Source organism: Mustela lutreola, chromosome 6 (genome assembly GCF_030435805.1).
Source record: "Mustela lutreola isolate mMusLut2 chromosome 6, mMusLut2.pri, whole genome shotgun sequence".
NCBI classification, from domain to species: Eukaryota; Metazoa; Chordata; class Mammalia; order Carnivora; family Mustelidae; genus Mustela; species Mustela lutreola.
Window position 1 is genome coordinate 126,324,795 of NC_081295.1, and position 21,147 is coordinate 126,345,941.

A 21,147-nucleotide genomic window follows, 5' to 3' on the forward strand; every position below is an offset into this window, starting at 1 on the left:
CACGACCGTTTCCCGACCCCAAGGCCAAGGGCTCCTTCTCTTCTCCTGGGGCAGCGTGCTGCATTTTCCCAAGACAGGCTCCTGTGGAGCCCAGTGACAGACATGTCCCTTTCCTTAAGGCTCTTTCCACAGGAGCAGGCACGGTTCTCTCTCAGGCAGAGGGGATGCCCAGGCATAGAGGATTTCGCTCCATGCGGGTTTATTACACCATGCTGTGGAGACAAGCTCTGGCAAGGAACCGGCAGCATCCCACACACCCGACTCTGATTTCCCAAAGAATGCTGTGCGTTCCTAGAGGGGATGCCCGTGCAAAGAGTCTTCCGCTTAATGCGGGTTTCTCCCGCCATGCTGATAATGCTAGGCTAAGGCAAGCAGCAACAGCAGCCCACAGAACAGACTCTGATTTCCCAGCGACGGCTATGCTTTCGCAGAGGTTTTCAGCTTGGCACGAATCGCACTTCGCTGCTGCTTCCTCAGCAAGGCTTTGTTTGTTCGCTCTGTAGCGGCAGGGAAGAAGAGCTGCGGGGGAGCTGGTGCCTCTGGGACGTTGCTTTTCCGGGCTCCAAGATCGCGCCCGGGTTTCACCTTGCTAAGCCGAACAAATAGACACAGACACAACCCTGCAGCAACGTGCGTGGCCTATCATGGCACTCTATGCCTATTACCATCTCCTGGCGTAGGTAAGGCTTTGCCGTTTCTCCGGCGATCAGGCAGACTCGGGGTCTAGGCCAGTGCCTTCACCACAGGAGAGAGGAGGCGACAGGATCCCTGCACAAGGCCCGTGCACTAGGATTGGGAACTGTGGGGTACTGACTCCACTCCTTCCGCGGCACACCCCCTGCCACCCACAACGCTGCCACATCTTGGTGGAACAGGGCTTCTGACTGCCGGTTTCTCCATGGGGTTGTTTCTGCGAGTTCCGGGTATGGCACCTGGTGGCAAGCCCAAGTCTGCCCTTGGGACAGGTGGCCAAGGAGATGCTGTCCCCTTGGGACCAGAGGCACAGGACAGTCCTGCCTTCTGCCCAGACTCCTTCCTCAGAGTGGAGCACGCGTCCCTGCCCTAGTCGTCCCTTCATGTCTCCTTATTAGCCAGGCTTTGTCTCTCTGCAAAGGGAGCGGGTGACATTTGTCTTGCCACCGGCCTGCTGTTCCTGCCAGGGCAGGCTCTTCTGCTTCCCGACCGTTTCCCGACCCCAAGGCCAATGGCTCCTTCTCTTCTCTGGGGGCGGCGTGCTGTGCCTTCCCCAGACTTGTTTCTGGGGAGCGCGGTGACAGCCGTTTCCCTTTCCTGAAGGCCCTTTCAGATGTGCAAACATGCTTCTCTTAGGCAAAGGGGTGCTAGGGCAAAGAGGATTTCGCTCCATGCGGGTATCTTCCACCATTCTGCGGGGACTAGCTCAGGCATTCAGCTGCAGCATCCCACACATCCGATTCTGATTTCACAACGAATGCTGTGCTTTCCCAGAGGAGATGCCACAGCAAAGGGGCTTTCGCTCTCTACGGGTTTCTCCCATCGTGCTGCGAACGAATACTAGGCTAAGGCAAGCTACAAAAGCAGCCCGCAGAACCGACTCTGATTTCCCAGTGACTGCTATGCTTTCGCAGAGGTTTTCAGCTTGGCGCGATCCACACTTCACTGCTCCTTCTTTTGCAAGGCTTTGGTCGTTCCCTCTGTCGCGGCAGGGAAGAAGAGCCACGGGAGAGCTGGTGCCGCTTGGGCCTTGATTTCCTCGGCTCCAAGTTCGCACCCAGGGTTCACCTCGCTAAGCCGAACTAAGCAGACACAGCCTCGACCCTGCAGCAGCGTGCGTGGCCTAGGATGGCACTCTGCTCACAATGCCATCTCTCGGCATAGGCAAGGCCTGCCCTTTCGCTCTGGCGTTCAGGTGGACAGTGGACTAGGCCAGTGCCTTCCCCATCCTTGAGGAGACGTGAGAGGATCACTGCAACACCGCCCGTGCCCTGGGATGGGGAGTAATGGGTAACTGTCCCTGTTTCCCCGGGACACTCCCTGCCTCCGGCAATGCTGCCACATCCTGGAGGAAGACGGCATCTGATTGCCCATTCCTCCAGGAGGTGATTCTGCGAGTTCAGGGCCGGGAGTTTGGTGGCAAGCCCACTTCTGCCCTCTGGACAGGTGGCCAAGGAGATGCTGTCCCCTTGGGACCAGAGGCACAGGAAAGGCCTTCCTTCTCGGACTCCTTCCTCAGATTGGAGCACGCTCCCTTGCCCAATCGTCCCCTCATGTCTCCTTAGCAGCCAGGCTTCGTCTCTCTGCACAGGGAGCGGGTGACACTTGTCTTGCCACAGGCCCGCTGTTCCTGCCAGGGCCGGCTCTCCAGCTTCACGACCGTTTCCCGACCCCAAGGCCAAGGGCTCCTTCTCTTCTCCTGGGGCAGCGTGCTGCATTTTCCCAAGACAGGCTCCTGTGGAGCCCAGTGACAGACATGTCCCTTTCCTTAAGGCTCTTTCCACAGGCGCAGGCACGGTTCTCTCTCAGGCAGAGGGGATGCCCAGGCATAGAGGATTTCGCTCCATGCGGGTTTATTACACCATGCTGTGGAGACAAGCTCTGGCAAGGAACAGGCAGCGTCCTTCACACCCGACTCTGATTTCCCAAAGAATGCTGTGCGTTCCTAGAGGGGATGCCCGTGCAGAGTCTTCCGCTTAATGCGGGTTTCTCCCGCCATGCTGATAATACTAGGCTAAGGCAAGCAGCAACAGCAGCCCACAGAACAGACTCTGATTTCCCAGCGACGGCTATGCTTTCGCAGAGGTTTTCAGCTTGGCACGAATCGCACTTCGCTGCTGCTTCCTCAGCAAGGCTTTGTTTGTTCGCTCTGTAGCGGCAGGGAAGAAGAGCTGCGGGGGAGCTGGTGCCTCTGGGACGTTGCTTTTCCGGGCTCCAAGATCGCGCCCGGGTTTCACCTTGCTAAGCCGAACAAATAGACACAGACACAACCCTGCAGCAACGTGCGTGGCCTATCATGGCACTCTATGCCTATTACCATCTCCTGGCGTAGGTAAGGCTTTGCCGTTTCTCCGGCGATCAGGCAGACTCGGGGTCTAGGCCAGTGCCTTCACCACAGGAGAGAGGAGGCGACAGGATCCCTGCACAAGGCCCGTGCACTAGGATTGGGAACTGTGGGGTACTGTCTCCACTCCTTCCGCGGCACACCCCCTGCCACCCACAACGCTGCCACATCTTGGTGGAACAGGGCTTCTGACTGCCGGTTTCTCCATGGGGTTGTTTCTGCGAGTTCCGGGTATGGCACCTGGTGGCAAGCCCAAGTCTGCCCTTGGGACAGGTGGCCAAGGAGATGCTGTCCCCTTGGGACCTGAGGCACAGGACAGGCCTGCCTTCTGCCCAGACTCCTTCCTCAGAGTGGAGCACGCACCCCTGCCCTAGTCATCCCCTCATGTCTCCTTAGAAGCCAGGCTTCCATCTCTCCTTACAGGGAGCGGGTGACACGTGTCTTGCCACCGCCCTGCTGTTCGTGCCATGGTAGGCTATCCTGCTTCCCGAGCGTTTCCGGACCCCAAGGCCAAGGGCTCCTTCTCTTCCCCAGGGACGGCGTGCTGCGCCTTCCCCACACTTGCTCCTAGGGAGCGCAGTGACAGACATATGCAACCATGCTTCTCTCTCAGGCAGAGGGGATGCCCAGGCAAAGAGGATTTCGCTCCATGCGGGTTTATTACACCGTGCTGTGGAGACTAGCTCTGGAAAGCAACAGGCAGCATCCCACAGACCCGACTCTGATTTCCCAAAGAATGCTGTGCTTTCCCAGATGTTGTGCCAGTGCAAAGAGGCTTTTGCTTTATGCGGGTTTCTCCTGCCATGCTGCGAATACTAGGCTAAGGCCAGCAGCAACAGCAGCCCACAGAACAGACTCTGATTTCCCAGCGACTGCTCTGCTTTCGCAGAGGTTTTCACCTTGGCGCGAACCGCACTTCGCTGCTGTTTCCTCAGCAAGGCTTTGGCTGTTCGCTCTGTCACATCAGGATAGAAGAGCTGCGGGAGAGCTGCTGCCTCTTGGGCCTTGCTTTCCCGGACTCCATGTTGATGCCCTGGGTTCACCATGCCAGGGTGAACTAAGCAGACACAGCCACAACCCTGCAGCAGCGTTCGTTGCCTACGATGGCACTCTATGCACACTACTATCTCCCGGTGTAGGCAACTTTGGCCTTTGGCACTGGCCCTCAGGCGGATTCGCGGGCTAGGTCAGTGTCTTCCTCACAGGAGAGGAGAGGCGACAGGATCCCTGAACACTGCCCGTTACTGGAATGGGGAGCTTTCGGGGATTGTCCCCACTCTTTTCCCGGCACACACCCTGCCGCCCTCAATGCTGTCACATCTTGGAGGAAGATGGCACCTGACTGCGCATTTCTCGAGGGAGCTGTTTCTGCGAGTTCCGGGTATGGCGCCAGGTAGCTAGCCCAAGTCTGCCCTACGGACAGTTGCCCAAGGAGATGCTGTCCCCTTGGGACCAGAGGCACAGGACAGGCCTGCCTTCTGCCCAGACTCCTTCCTCAGAGTGGAGCACGCGTCCCTGCCCTAGTCGTCCCTTCATGTCTCCTTATTAGCCAGGCTTTGTCTCTCTGCAAAGGGAGCGGGTGACATTTGTCTTGCCACCGGCCTGCTGTTCCTGCCAGGGCAGGCTCTTCTGCTTCCCGACCGTTTCCCGACCCCAAGGCCAATGGCTCCTTCTCTTCTCTGGGGGCGGCGTGCTGTGCCTTCCCCAGACTTGTTTCTGGGGAGCGCGGTGACAGCCGTTTCCCTTTCCTGAAGGCCCTTTCAGATGTGCAACCATGCTTCTCTTAGGCAAAGGGGTGCTAGGGCAAAGAGGATTTCGCTCCATGCGGGTATCTTCCACCATTCTGTGGGGACTAGCTCAGGCATTCAGCTGCAGCATCCCACACATCCGATTCTGATTTCACAACGAATGCTGTGCTTTCCCAGAGGAGATGCCACAGCAAAGGGGCTTTCGCTCTCTACGGGTTTCTCCCATCGTGCTGCGAACGAATACTAGGCTAAGGCAAGCTACAAAAGCAGCCCGCAGAACCGACTCTGATTTCCCAGTGACTGCTATGCTTTCGCAGAGGTTTTCAGCTTGGCGCGATCCACACTTCACTGCTCCTTCTTTTGCAAGGCTTTGGTCGTTCCCTCTGTCGCGGCAGGGAAGAAGAGCCACGGGAGAGCTGGTGCCGCTTGGGCCTTGATTTCCTCGGCTCCAAGTTCGCACCCGGGGTTCACCTCGCTAAGCCGAACTAAGCAGACACAGCCTCGACCCTGCAGCAGCGTGCGTGGCCTAGGATGGCACTCTGCTCACAATGCCATCTCTCGGCATAGGCAAGGCCTGCCCTTTCGCTCTGGCGTTCAGGTGGACAGTGGACTAGGCCAGTGCCTTCCCCATCCTTGAGGAGACGTGAGAGGATCACTGCAACACCCCCCGTGCCCTGGGATGGGGAGTAATGGGTAACTGTCCCTGTTTCCCCGGGACACTCCCTGCCTCCGGCAATGCTGCCACATCCTGGAGGAAGACGGCATCTGATTGCCCATTCCTCCAGGAGGTGATTCTGCGAGTTCAGGGCCGGGAGTTTGGTGGCAAGCCCACTTCTGCCCTCTGGACAGGTGGCCAAGGAGATGCTGTCCCCTTGGGACCAGAGGCACAGGAAAGGCCTTCCTTCTCGGACTCCTTCCTCAGATTGGAGCACGCTCCCTTGCCCAATCGTCCCCTCATGTCTCCTTAGCAGCCAGGCTTCGTCTCTCTGCACAGGGAGCGGGTGACACTTGTCTTGCCACAGGCCCGCTGTTCCTGCCAGGGCCGGCTCTCCAGCTTCACGACCGTTTCCCGACCACAAGGCCAAGGGCTCCTTCTCTTCTCCTGGGGCAGCGTGCTGCATTTTCCCAAGACAGGCTCCTGTGGAGCCCAGTGACAGACATGTCCCTTTCCTTAAGGCTCTTTCCACAGGAGCAGGCACGGTTCTCTCTCAGGCAGAGGGGATGCCCAGGCATAGAGGATTTCGCTCCATGCGGGTTTATTACACCATGCTGTGGAGACAAGCTCTGGCAAGGAACAGGCAGCATCCCACACACCCGACTCTGATTTCCCAAAGAATGCTGTGCGTTCCTAGAGGGGATGCCCGTGCAAAGAGTCTTCCGCTTAATGCGGGTTTCTCCCGCCATGCTGATAATGCTAGGCTAAGGCAAGCAGCAACAGCAGCCCACAGAACAGACTCTGATTTCCCAGCGACGGCTATGCTTTCGCAGAGGTTTTCAGCTTGGCACGAATCGCACTTCGCTGCTGCTTCCTCAGCAAGGCTTTGTTTGTTCGCTCTGTAGCGGCAGGGAAGAAGAGCTGCGGGGGAGCTGGTGCCTCTGGGACGTTGCTTTTCCGGGCTCCAAGATCGCGCCCGGGTTTCACCTTGCTAAGCCGAACAAATAGACACAGACACAACCCTGCAGCAACGTGCGTGGCCTATCATGGCACTCTATGCCTATTACCATCTCCTGGCGTAGGTAAGGCTTTGCCGTTTCTCCGGCGATCAGGCAGACTCGGGGTCTAGGCCAGTGCCTTCACCACAGGAGAGAGGAGGCGACAGGATCCCTGCACAAGGCCCGTGCACTAGGATTGGGAACTGTGGGGTACTGTCTGCACTCCTTCCGCGGCACACCCCCTGCCACCCACAACGCTGCCACATCTTGGTGGAACAGGGCTTCTGACTGCCGGTTTCTCCATGGGGTTGTTTCTGCGAGTTCCGGGTATGGCACCTGGTGGCAAGCCCAAGTCTGCCCTTGGGACAGGTGGCCAAGGAGATGCTGTCCCCTTGGGACCTGAGGCACAGGACAGGCCTGCCTTCTGCCCAGACTCCTTCCTCAGAGTGGAGCACGCACCCCTGCCCTAGTCATCCCCTCATGTCTCCTTAGCAGCCAGGCTTCCATCTCTCCTTACAGGGAGCGGGTGACACGTGTCTTGCCACCGCCCTGCTGTTCGTGCCATGGTAGGCTATCCTGCTTCCCGAGCTTTTCCGGACCCCAAGGCCAAGGGCTCCTTCTCTTCCCCAGGGACGGCGTGCTGCGCCTTCCCCACACTTGCTCCTAGGGAGCGCAGTGACAGACATATGCAACCATGCTTCTCTCTCAGGCAGAGGGGATGCCCAGGCAAAGAGGATTTCGCTCCATGCGGGTTTATTACACCGTGCTGTGGAGACTAGCTCTGGAAAGCAACAGGCAGCATCCCACAGACCCGACTCTGATTTCCCAAAGAATGCTGTGCTTTCCCAGATGTTGTGCCAGTGCAAAGAGGCTTTTGCTTTATGCGGGTTTCTCCTGCCATGCTGCGAATACTAGGCTAAGGCCAGCAGCAACAGCAGCCCACAGAACAGACTCTGATTTCCCAGCGACTGCTCTGCTTTCGCAGAGGTTTTCACCTTGGCGCGATCCGCACTTCGCTGCTGTTTCCTCAGCAAGGCTTTGGCTGTTCGCTCTGTCACATCAGGATAGAAGAGCTGCGGGAGAGCTGCTGCCTCTTGGGCCTTGCTTTCCCGGACTCCATGTTGATGCCCTGGGTTCACCATGCCAGGGTGAACTAAGCAGACACAGCCACAACCCTGCAGCAGCGTGCGTTGCCTAGGATGGCACTCTATGCACACTACCATCTCCCGGTGTAGGCAACTTTGGCCTTTGGCACTGGCCCTCAGGCGGATTCGCGGACTAGGTCAGTGTCTTCCTCACAGGAGAGGAGAGGCGACAGGATCCCTGAACACTGCCCGTTACTGGAATGGGGAGCTTTCGGGGATTGTCCCCACTCTTTTCCCGGCACACACCCTGCCACCCACAATGCTGTCACATCTTGGAGGAAGATGGCACCTGACTGCGCATTTCTCGAGGGAGCTGTTTCTGCGAGTTCCGGGTATGGCGCCAGGTAGCTAGCCCAAGTCTGCCCTACGGACAGTTGCCCAAGGAGATGCTGTCCCCTTGGGACCAGAGGCACAGGACAGGCCTGCCTTCTGCCCAGACTCCTTCCTCAGAGTGGAGCACGCGTCCCTGCCCTAGTCGTCCCTTCATGTCTCCTTATTAGCCAGGCTTTGTCTCTCTGCAAAGGGAGCGGGTGACATTTGTCTTGCCACCGGCCTGCTGTTCCTGCCAGGGCAGGCTCTTCTGCTTCCCGACCGTTTCCCGACCCCAAGGCCAATGGCTCCTTCTCTTCTCTGGGGGCGGCGTGCTGTGCCTTCCCCAGACTTGTTTCTGGGGAGCGCGGTGACAGCCGTTTCCCTTTCCTGAAGGCCCTTTCAGATGTGCAAACATGCTTCTCTTAGGCAAAGGGGTGCTAGGGCAAAGAGGATTTCGCTCCATGCGGGTATCTTCCACCATTCTGCGGGGACTAGCTCAGGCATTCAGCTGCAGCATCCCACACATCCGATTCTGATTTCACAACGAATGCTGTGCTTTCCCAGAGGAGATGCCACAGCAAAGGGGCTTTCGCTCTCTACGGGTTTCTCCCATCGTGCTGCGAACGAATACTAGGCTAAGGCAAGCTACAAAAGCAGCCCGCAGAACCGACTCTGATTTCCCAGTGACTGCTATGCTTTCGCAGAGGTTTTCAGCTTGGCGCGATCCACACTTCACTGCTCCTTCTTTTGCAAGGCTTTGGTCGTTCCCTCTGTCGCGGCAGGGAAGAAGAGCCACGGGAGAGCTGGTGCCGCTTGGGCCTTGATTTCCTCGGCTCCAAGTTCGCACCCGGGGTTCACCTCGCTAAGCCGAACTAAGCAGACACAGCCTCGACCCTGCAGCAGCGTGCGTGGCCTAGGATGGCACTCTGCTCACAATGCCATCTCTCGGCATAGGCAAGGCCTGCCCTTTCGCTCTGGCGTTCAGGTGGACAGGGGAGTAGGCCAGTGCCTTCGCCATCCTTGAAGAGACGTGAGAGGATCACTGCAACACCGCCCGTGCCCTGGGATGGGGAGTAATGGGTAACTGTCCCTGTTTCCCCGGGACACTCCCTGCCTCCGCCAATGCTGCCACATCCTGGAGGAAGACGGCATCTGATTGCCCATTCCTCCAGGAGGTGATTCTGCGAGTTCAGGGCCGGGAGTTTGGTGGCAAGCCCACTTCTGCCCTCTGGACAGGTGGCCAAGGAGATGCTGTCCCCTTGGGACCAGAGGCACAGGAAAGGCCTTCCTTCTCGGAATCCTTCCTCAGATTGGAGCACGCTCCCTTGCCCAATCGTCCCCTCATGTCTCCTTAGCAGCCAGGCTTCGTCTCTCTGCACAGGGAGCGGGTGACACTTGTCTTGCCACAGGCCCGCTGTTCCTGCCAGGGCCGGCTCTCCAGCTTCACGACCGTTTCCCGACCCCAAGGCCAAGGGCTCCTTCTCTTCTCCTGGGGCAGCGTGCTGCATTTTCCCAAGACAGGCTCCTGTGGAGCCCAGTGACAGACATGTCCCTTTCCTTAAGGCTCTTTCCACAGGCGCAGGCACGGTTCTCTCTCAGGCAGAGGGGATGCCCAGGCATAGAGGATTTCGCTCCATGCGGGTTTATTACACCATGCTGTGGAGACAAGCTCTGGCAAGGAACAGGCAGCATCCCACACACCCGACTCTGATTTCCCAAAGAATGCTGTGCGTTCCTAGAGGGGATGCCCGTGCAAAGAGTCTTCCGCTTAATGCGGGTTTCTCCCGCCATGCTGATAATACTAGGCTAAGCCAAGCAGCAACAGCAGCCCACAGAACAGACTCTGATTTCCCAGCGACGGCTATGCTTTCGCAGAGGTTTTCAGCTTGGCACGAATCGCACTTCGCTGCTGCTTCCTCAGCAAGGCTTTGTTTGTTCGCTCTGTAGCGGCAGGGAAGAAGAGCTGCGGGGGAGCTGGTGCCTCTGGGACGTTGCTTTTCCGGGCTCCAAGATCGCGCCCGGGTTTCACCTTGCTAAGCCGAACAAAAAGACACAGACACAACCCTGCAGCAACGTGCGTGGCCTATCATGGCACTCTATGCCTATTACCATCTCCTGGCGTAGGTAAGGCTTTGCCGTTTCTCCGGCGATCAGGCAGACTCGGGGTCTAGGCCAGTGCCTTCACCACAGGAGAGAGGAGGCGACAGGATCCCTGCACAAGGCCCGTGCACTAGGATTGGGAACTGTGGGGTACTGTTTCCACTCCTTCCGCGGTACACCCCCTGCCACCCACAACGCTGCCACATCTTGGTGGAACAGGGCTTCTGACTGCCGGTTTCTCCATGGGGTTGTTTCTGCGAGTTCCGGGTATGGCACCTGGTGGCAAGCCCAAGTCTGCCCTTGGGACAGGTGGCCAAGGAGATGCTGTCCCCTTGGGACCAGAGGCACAGGACAGGCCTGCCTTCTGCCCAGACTCCTTCCTCAGAGTGGAGCACGCGTCCCTGCCCTAGTCGTCCCTTCATGTCTCCTTATTAGCCAGGCTTTGTCTCTCTGCAAAGGGAGCGGGTGACATTTGTCTTGCCACCGGCCTGCTGTTCCTGCCAGGGCAGGCTCTTCTGCTTCCCGACCGTTTCCCGACCCCAAGGCCAATGGCTCCTTCTCTTCTCTGGGGGCGGCGTGCTGTGCCTTCCCCAGACTTGTTTCTGGGGAGCGCGGTGACAGCCGTTTCCCTTTCCTGAAGGCCCTTTCAGATGTGCAACCATGCTTCTCTTAGGCAAAGGGGTGCTAGGGCAAAGAGGATTTCGCTCCATGCGGGTATCTTCCACCATTCTGCGGGGACTAGCTCAGGCATTCAGCTGCAGCATCCCACACATCCGATTCTGATTTCACAACGAATGCTGTGCTTTCCCAGAGGAGATGCCACAGCAAAGGGGCTTTCGCTCTCTACGGGTTTCTCCCATCGTGCTGCGAACGAATACTAGGCTAAGGCAAGCTACAAAAGCAGCCCGCAGAACCGACTCTGATTTCCCAGTGACTGCTATGCTTTCGCAGAGGTTTTCAGCTTGGCGCGATCCACACTTCACTGCTCCTTCTTTTGCAAGGCTTTGGTCGTTCCCTCTGTCGCGGCAGGGAAGAAGAGCCACGGGAGAGCTGGTGCCGCTTGGGCCTTGATTTCCTCGGCTCCAAGTTCGCACCCGGGGTTCACCTCGCTAAGCCGAACTAAGCAGACACAGCCTCGACCCTGCAGCAGCGTGCGTGGCCTAGGATGGCACTCTGCTCACAATGCCATCTCTCGGCATAGGCAAGGCCTGCCCTTTCGCTCTGGCGTTCAGGTGGACAGGGGACTAGGCCAGTGCCTTCCCCATCCTTGAGGAGACGTGAGAGGATCACTGCAACACCGCCCGTGCCCTGGGATGGGGAGTAATGGGTAACTGTCCCTGTTTCCCCGGGACACTCCCTGCCTCCGGCAATGCTGCCACATCCTGGAGGAAGAAGGCATCTGATTGCCCATTCCTCCAGGAGGTGATTCTGCGAGTTCAGGGCCGGGAGTTTGGTGGCAAGCCCACTTCTGCCCTCTGGACAGGTGGCCAAGGAGATGCTGTCCCCTTGGGACCAGAGGCACAGGAAAGGCCTTCCTTCTCGGACTCCTTCCTCAGATTGGAGCACGCTCCCTTGCCCAATCGTCCCCTCATGTCTCCTTAGCAGCCAGGCTTCGTCTCTCTGCACAGGGAGCGGGTGACACTTGTCTTGCCACAGGCCCGCTGTTCCTGCCAGGGCCGGCTCTCCAGCTTCACGACCGTTTCCCGACCCCAAGGCCAAGGGCTCCTTCTCTTCTCCTGGGGCAGCGTGCTGCATTTTCCCAAGACAGGCTCCTGTGGAGCCCAGTGACAGACATGTCCCTTTCCTTAAGGCTCTTTCCACAGGCGCAGGCACGGTTCTCTCTCAGGCAGAGGGGATGCCCAGGCATAGAGGATTTCGCTCCATGCGGGTTTATTACACCATGCTGTGGAGACAAGCTCTGGCAAGGAACCGGCAGCATCCCACACACCCGACTCTGATTTCCCAAAGAATGCTGTGCGTTCCTAGAGGGGATGCCCGTGCAAAGAGTCTTCCGCTTAATGCGGGTTTCTCCCGCCATGCTGATAATACTAGGCTAAGGCAAGCAGCAACAGCAGCCCACAGAACAGACTCTGATTTCCCAGCGACGGCTATGCTTTCGCAGAGGTTTTCAGCTTGGCACGAATCGCACTTCGCTGCTGCTTCCTCAGCAAGGCTTTGTTTGTTCGCTCTGTAGCGGCAGGGAAGAAGAGCTGCGGGGGAGCTGGTGCCTCTGGGACGTTGCTTTTCCGGGCTCCAAGATCGCGCCCGGGTTTCACCTTGCTACTCCGAACAAATAGACACAGACACAACCCTGCAGCAACGTGCGTGGCCTATCATGGCACTCTATGCCTATTACCATCTCCTGGCGTAGGTAAGGCTTTGCCGTTTCTCCGGCGATCAGGCAGACTCGGGGTCTAGGCCAGTGCCTTCACCACAGGAGAGAGGAGGCGACAGGATCCCTGCACAAGGCCCGTGCACTAGGATTGGGAACTGTGGGGTACTGTCTCCACTCCTTCCGCGGCACACCCCCTGCCACCCACAACGCTGCCACATCTTGGTGGAACAGGGCTTCTGACTGCCGGTTTCTCCATGGGGTTGTTTCTGCGAGTTCCGGGTATGGCACCTGGTGGCAAGCCCAAGTCTGCCCTTGGGACAGGTGGCCAAGGAGATGCTGTCCCCTTGGGACCTGAGGCACAGGACAGGCCTGCCTTCTGCCCAGACTCCTTCCTCAGAGTGGAGCACGCACCCCTGCCCTAGTCATCCCCTCATGTCTCCTTAGCAGCCAGGCTTCCATCTCTCCTTACAGGGAGCGGGTGACACGTGTCTTGCCACCGCCCTGCTGTTCGTGCCATGGTAGGCTATCCTGCTTCCCGAGCGTTTCCGGACCCCAAGGCCAAGGGCTCCTTCTCTTCCCCAGGGACGGCGTGCTGCGCCTTCCCAACACTTGCTCCTAGGGAGCGCAGTGACAGACATATGCAACCATGCTTCTCTCTCAGGCAGAGGGGATGCCCAGGCAAAGAGGATTTCGCTCCATGCGGGTTTATTACACCGTGCTGTGGAGACTAGCTCTGGAAAGCAACAGGCAGCATCCCACAGACCCGACTCTGATTTCCCAAAGAATGCTGTGCTTTCCCAGATGTTGTGCCAGTGCAAAGAGGCTTTTGCTTTATGCGGGTTTCTCCTGCCATGCTGCGAATACTAGGCTAAGGCCAGCAGCAACAGCAGCCCACAGAACAGACTCTGATTTCCCAGCGACTGCTCTGCTTTCGCAGAGGTTTTCACCTTGGCGCGAACCGCACTTCGCTGCTGTTTCCTCAGCAAGGCTTTGGCTGTTCGCTCTGTCACATCAGGATAGAAGAGCTGCGGGAGAGCTGCTGCCTCTTGGGCCTTGCTTTCCCGGACTCCATGTTGATGCCCTGGGTTCACCATGCCAGGGTGAACTAAGCAGACACAGCCACAACCCTGCAGCAGCGTTCGTTGCCTACGATGGCACTCTATGCACACTACCATCTCCCGGTGTAGGCAACTTTGGCCTTTGGCACTGGCCCTCAGGCGGATTCGCGGGCTAGGTCAGTGTCTTCCTCACAGGAGAGGAGAGGCGACAGGATCCCTGAACACTGCCCGTTACTGGAATGGGGAGCTTTCGGGGATTGTCCCCACTCTTTTCCCGGCACACACCCTGCCGCCCACAATGCTGTCACATCTTGGAGGAAGATGGCACCTGACTGCGCATTTCTCGAGGGAGCTGTTTCTGCGAGTTCCGGGTATGGCGCCAGGTAGCTAGCCCAAGTCTGCCCTACGGACAGTTGCCCAAGGAGATGCTGTCCCCTTGGGACCAGAGGCACAGGACAGGCCTGCCTTCTGCCCAGACTCCTTCCTCAGAGTGGAGCACGCGTCCCTGCCCTAGTCGTCCCTTCATGTCTCCTTATTAGCCAGGCTTTGTCTCTCTGCAAAGGGAGCGGGTGACATTTGTCTTGCCACCGGCCTGCTGTTCCTGCCAGGGCAGGCTCTTCTGCTTCCCGACCGTTTCCCGACCCCAAGGCCAATGGCTCCTTCTCTTCTCTGGGGGCGGCGTGCTGTGCCTTCCCCAGACTTGTTTCTGGGGAGCGCGGTGACAGCCGTTTCCCTTTCCTGAAGGCCCTTTCAGATGTGCAAACATGCTTCTCTTAGGCAAAGGGGTGCTAGGGCAAAGAGGATTTCGCTCCATGCGGGTATCTTCCACCATTCTGCGGGGACTAGCTCAGGCATTCAGCTGCAGCATCCCACACATCCGATTCTGATTTCACAACGAATGCTGTGCTTTCCCAGAGGAGATGCCACAGCAAAGGGGCTTTCGCTCTCTACGGGTTTCTCCCATCGTGCTGCGAACGAATACTAGGCTAAGGCAAGCTACAAAAGCAGCCCGCAGAACCGACTCTGATTTCCCAGTGACTGCTATGCTTTCGCAGAGGTTTTCAGCTTGGCGCGATCCACACTTCACTGCTCCTTCTTTTGCAAGGCTTTGGTCGTTCCCTCTGTCGCGGCAGGGAAGAAGAGCCACGGGAGAGCTGGTGCCGCTTGGGCCTTGATTTCCTCGGCTCCAAGTTCGCACCCGGGGTTCACCTCGCTAAGCCGAACTAAGCAGACACAGCCTCGACCCTGCAGCAGCGTGCGTGGCCTAGGATGGCACTCTGCTCACAATGCCATCTCTCGGCATAGGCAAGGCCTGCCCTTTCGCTCTGGCGTTCAGGTGGACAGGGGACTAGGCCAGTGCCTTCCCCATCCTTGAGGAGACGTGAGAGGATCACTGCAACACCGCCCGTGCCCTGGGATGGGGAGTAATGGGTAACTGTCCCTGTTTCCCCGGGACACTCCCTGCCTCCGCCAATGCTGCCACATCCTGGAGGAAGAAGGCATCTGATTGCCCATTCCTCCAGGAGGTGATTCTGCGAGTTCAGGGCCGGGAGTTTGGTGGCAAGCCCACTTCTGCCCTCTGGACAGGTGGCCAAGGAGATGCTGTCCCCTTGGGACCAGAGGCACAGGAAAGGCCTTCCTTCTCGGACTCCTTCCTCAGATTGGAGCACGCTCCCTTGCCCAATCGTCCCCTCATGTCTCCTTAGCAGCCAGGCTTCGTCTCTCTGCACAGGGAGCGGGTGACACTTGTCTTGCCACAGGCCCGCTGTTCCTGCCAGGGCCGGCTCTCCAGCTTCACGACCGTTTCCCGACCCCAAGGCCAAGGGCTCCTTCTCTTCTCCTGGGGCAGCGTGCTGCATTTTCCCAAGACAGGCTCCTGTGGAGCCCAGTGACAGACATGTCCCTTTCCTTAAGGCTCTTTCCACAGGCGCAGGCACGGTTCTCTCTCAGGCAGAGGGGATGCCCAGGCATAGAGGATTTCGCTCCATGCGGGTTTATTACACCATGCTGTGGAGACAAGCTCTGGCAAGGAACCGGCAGCATCCCACACACCCGACTCTGATTTCCCAAAGAATGCTGTGCGTTCCTAGAGGGGATGCCCGTGCAAAGAGTCTTCCGCTTAATGCGGGTTTCTCCCGCCATGCTGATAATACTAGGCTAAGGCAAGCAGCAACAGCAGCCCACAGAACAGACTCTGATTTCCCAGCGACGGCTATGCTTTCGCAGAGGTTTTCAGCTTGGCACGAATCGCACTTCGCTGCTGCTTCCTCAGCAAGGCTTTGTTTGTTCGCTCTGTAGCGGCAGGGAAGAAGAGCTGCGGGGGAGCTGGTGCCTCTGGGACGTTGCTTTTCCGGGCTCCAAGATCGCGCCCGGGTTTCACCTTGCTACTCCGAACAAATAGACACAGACACAACCCTGCAGCAACGTGCGTGGCCTATCATGGCACTCTATGCCTATTACCATCTCCTGGCGTAGGTAAGGCTTTGCCGTTTCTCCGGCGATCAGGCAGACTCGGGGTCTAGGCCAGTGCCTTCACCACAGGAGAGAGGAGGCGACAGGATCCCTGCACAAGGCCCGTGCACTAGGATTGGGAACTGTGGGGTACTGTCTCCACTCCTTCCGCGGCACACCCCCTGCCACCCACAACGCTGCCACATCTTGGTGGAACAGGGCTTCTGACTGCCGGTTTCTCCATGGGGTTGTTTCTGCGAGTTCCGGGTATGGCACCTGGTGGCAAGCCCAAGTCTGCCCTTGGGACAGGTGGCCAAGGAGATGCTGTCCCCTTGGGACCTGAGGCACAGGACAGGCCTGCCTTCTGCCCAGACTCCTTCCTCAGAGTGGAGCACGCACCCCTGCCCTAGTCATCCCCTCATGTCTCCTTAGCAGCCAGGCTTCCATCTCTCCTTACAGGGAGCGGGTGACACGTGTCTTGCCACCGCCCTGCTGTTCGTGCCATGGTAGGCTATCCTGCTTCCCGAGCGTTTCCGGACCCCAAGGCCAAGGGCTCCTTCTCTTCCCCAGGGACGGCGTGCTGCGCCTTCCCCACACTTGCTCCTAGGGAGCGCAGTGACAGACATATGCAACCATGCTTCTCTCTCAGGCAGAGGGGATGCCCAGGCAAAGAGGATTTCGCTCCATGCGGGTTTATTACACCGTGCTGTGGAGACTAGCTCTGGAAAGCAACAGGCAGCATCCCACAGACCCGACTCTGATTTCCCAAAGAATGCTGTGCTTTCCCAGATGTTGTGCCAGTGCAAAGAGGCTTTTGCTTTATGCGGGTTTCTCCTGCCATGCTGCGAATACTAGGCTAAGGCCAGCAGCAACAGCAGCCCACAGAACAGACTCTGATTTCCCAGCGACTGCTCTGCTTTCGCAGAGGTTTTCACCTTGGCGCGAACCGCACTTCGCTGCTGTTTCCTCAGCAAGGCTTTGGCTGTTCGCTCTGTCACATCAGGATAGAAGAGCTGCGGGAGAGCTGCTGCCTCTTGGGCCTTGCTTTCCCGGACTCCATGTTGATGCCCTGGGTTCACCATGCCAGGGTGAACTAAGCAGACACAGCCACAACCCTGCAGCAGCGTTCGTTGCCTACGATGGCACTCTATGCACACTACCATCTCCCGGTGTAGGCAACTTTGGCCTTTGGCACTGGCCCTCAGGCGGATTCGCGGGCTAGGTCAGTGTCTTCCTCACAGGAGAGGAGAGGCGACAGGATCCCTGAACACTGCCCGTTACTGGAATGGGGAGCTTTCGGGGATTGTCCCCACTCTTTTCCCGGCACACACCCTGCCGCCCACAATGCTGTCACATCTTGGAGGAAGATGGCTCCTGACTGCGCATTTCTCGAGGGAGCTGTTTCTGCGAGTTCCGGGTATGGCGCCAGGTAGCTAGCCCAAGTCTGCCCTACGGACAGTTGCCCAAGGAGATGCTGTCCCCTTGGGACCAGAGGCACAGGACAGGCCTGCCTTCTGCCCAGACTCCTTCCTCAGAGTGGAGCACGCGTCCCTGCCCTAGTCGTCCCTTCATGTCTCCTTATTAGCCAGGCTTTGTCTCTCTGCAAAGGGAGCGGGTGACATTTGTCTTGCCACCGGCCTGCTGTTCCTGCCAGGGCAGGCTCTTCTGCTTCCCGACCGTTTCCCGACCCCAAGGCCAATGGCTCCTTCTCTTCTCTGGGGGCGGCGTGCTGTGCCTTCCCCAGACTTGTTTCTGGGGAGCGCGGTGACAGCCGTTTCCCTTTCCTGAAGGCCCTTTCAGATGTGCAAACATGCTTCTCTTAGGCAAAGGGGTGCTAGGGCAAAGAGGATTTCGCTCCATGCGGGTATTTTCCACCATTCTGCGGGGACTAGCTCAGGCATTCAGCTGCAGCATCCCACACATCCGATTCTGATTTCACAACGAATGCTGTGCTTTCCCAGAGGAGATGCCACAGCAAAGGGGCTTTCGCTCTCTACGGGTTTCTCCCATCGTGCTGCGAATACTAGGCTAAGGCAAGCTACAAAAGCAGCCCGCAGAACTGACTCTGATTTCCCAGTGACTGCTATGCTTTCGCAGAGGTTTTCAGCTTGGCGCGATCCACACTTCACTGCTCCTTCTTTTGCAAGGCTTTGGTCGTTCCCTCTGTCGCGGCAGGGAAGAAGAGCCACGGGAGAGCTGGTGCCGCTTGGGTCTTGATTTCCTCGGCTCCAAGTTCGCACCCGGGGTTCACCTCGCTAAGCCGAACTAAGCAGACACAGCCTCGACCCTGCAGCAGCGTGCGTGGCCTAGGATGGCACTCTGCTCACAATGCCATCTCTCGGCATAGGCAAGGCCTGCCCTTTCGCTCTGGCGTTCAGGTGGACAGGGGACTAGGCCAGTGCCTTCCCCATCCTTGAGGAGACGTGAGAGGATCACTGCAACACCGCCCGTGCCCTGGGATGGGGAGTAATGGGTAAATGTCCCTGTTTCCCCGGGACACTCCCTGCCTCCGCCAATGCTGCCACATCCGGGAGGAAGACGGCATCTGATTGCCCATTCCTCCAGGAGGTGATTCTGCGAGTTCAGGGCCGGGAGTTTGGTGGCAAGCCCACTTCTGCCCTCTGGACAGGTGGCCAAGGAGATGCTGTCCCCTTGGGACCAGAGGCACAGGAAAGGCCTTCCTTCTCGGACTCCTTCCTCAGATTGGAGCACGCTCCCTTGCCCAATCGTCCCCTCATGTCTCCTTAGCAGCCAGGCTTCGTCTCTCTGCACAGGGAGCGGGTGACACTTGTCTTGCCACAGGCCCGCTGTTCCTGCCAGGGCCGGCTCTCCAGCTTCACGACCGTTTCCCGACCCCAAGGCCAAGGGCTCCTTCTCTTCTCCTGGGGCAGCGTGCTGCATTTTCCCAAGACAGGCTCCTGTGGAGCCCAGTGACAGACATGTCCCTTTCCTTAAGGCTCTTTCCACAGGCGCAGGCACGGTTCTCTCTCAGGCAGAGGGGATGCCCAGGCATAGAGGATTTCGCTCCATGCGGGTTTATTACACCATGCTGTGGAGACAAGCTCTGGCAAGGAACAGGCAGCATCCCACACACCCGACTCTGATTTCCCAAAGAATGCTGTGCGTTCCTAGAGGGGATGCCCGTGCAAAGAGTCTTCCGCTTAATGCGGGTTTCTCCCGCCATGCTGATAATACTAGGCTAAGGCAAGCAGCAACAGCAGCCCACAGAACAGACTCTGATTTCCCAGCGATGGCTATGCTTTCGCAGAGGTTTTCAGCTTGGCACGAATCGCACTTCGCTGCTGCTTCCTCAGCAAGGCTTTGTTTGTTCGCTCTGTAGCGGCAGGGAAGAAGAGCTGCGGGGGAGCTGGTGCCTCTGGGACGTTGCTTTTCCGGGCTCCAAGATCGCGCCCGGGTTTCACCTTGCTAAGCCGAACAAATAGACACAGACACAACCCTGCAGCAACGTGCGTGGCCTATCATGGCACTCTATGCCTATTACCATCTCCTGGCGTAGGTAAGGCTTTGCCGTTTCTCCGGCGATCAGGCAGACTCGGGGTCTAGGCCAGTGCCTTCACCACAGGAGAGAGGAGGCGACAGGATCCCTGCACAAGGCCCGTGCACTAGGATTGGGAACTGTGGGGTACTGTCTCCACTCCTTCCGCGGCACACCCCCTGCCACCCACAACGCTGCCACATCTTGGTGGAACAGGGCTTCTGACTGCCGGTTTCTCCATGGGGTTGTTTCTGCGAGTTCCGGGTATGGCACCTGGTGGCAAGCCCAAGTCTGCCCTTGGGACAGGTGGCCAAGGAGATGCTGTCCCCTTGGGACCTGAGGCACAGGACAGGCCTGCCTTCTGCCCAGACTCCTTCCTCAGAGTGGAGCACGCACCCCTGCCCTAGTCATCCCCTCATGTCTCCTTAGCAGCCAGGCTTCCATCTCTCCTTACAGGGAGCGGGTGACACGTGTCTTGCCACCGCCCTGCTGTTCGTGCCATGGTAGGCTATCCTGCTTCCCGAGCGTTTCCGGACCCCAAGGCCAAGGGCTCCTTCTCTTCCCCAGGGACGGCGTGCTGCGCCTTCCCCACACTTGCTCCTAGGGAGCGCAGTGACAGACATATGCAACCATGCTTCTCTCTCAGGCAGAGGGGATGCCCAGGCAAAGAGGATTTCGCTCCATGCGGGATTATTACACCGTGCTGTGGAGACTAGCTCTGGAAAGCAACAGGCAGCATCCCACAGACCCGACTCTGATTTCCCAAAGAATGCTGTGCTTTCCCAGATGTTGTGCCAGTGCAAAGAGGCTTTTGCTTTATGCGGGTTTCTCCTGCCATGCTGCGAATACTAGGCTAAGGCCAGCAGCAACAGCAGCCCACAGAACAGACTCTGATTTCCCAGCGACTGCTCTGCTTTCGCAGAGGTTTTCACCTTGGCGCGAACCGCACTTCGCTGCTGTTTCCTCAGCAAGGCTTTGGCTGTTCGCTCTGTCACATCAGGATAGAAGAGCTGCGGGAGAGCTGCTGCCTCTTGGGCCTTGCTTTCCCGGACTCGATGTTGATGCCCTGGGTTCACCATGCCAGGGTGAACTAAGCAGACACAGCCACAACCCTGCAGCAGCGTGCGTTGCCTAGGATGGCACTCTATGCACACTACCATCTCCCGGTGTAGGCAACTTTGGCCTTTGGCACTGGCCCTCAGGCGGATTCGCGGACTAGGTCAGTGTCTTCCTCACAGGAGAGGAGAGGCGACAGGATCCCTGAACACTGCCCGTTACTGGAATGGGGAGCTTTCGGGGATTGTCCCCACTCTTTTCCCGGCACACACCCTGCCGCCCACAATGCTGTCACATCTTGGAGGAAGATGGCACCTGACTGCGCATTTCTCGAGGGAGCTGTTTCTGCGAGTTCCGGGTATGGCGCCAGGTAGCTAGCCCAAGTCTGCCCTACGGACAGTTGCCCAAGGAGATGCTGTCCCCTTGGGACCAGAGGCACAGGACAGGCCTGCCTTCTGCCCAGACTCCTTCCTCAGAGTGGAGCACGCGTCCCTGCCCTAGTCGTCCCTTCATGTCTCCTTATTAGCCAGGCTTTGTCTCTCTGCAAAGGGAGCGGGTGACATTTGTCTTGCCACCGGCCTGCTGTTCCTGCCAGGGCAGGCTCTTCTGCTTCCCGACCGTTTCCCGACCCCAAGGCCAATGGCTCCTTCTCTTCTCTGGGAGCGGCGTGCTGTGCCTTCCCCAGACTTGTTTCTGGGGAGCGCGGTGACAGCCGTTTCCCTTTCCTGAAGGCCCTTTCAGATGTGCAAACATGCT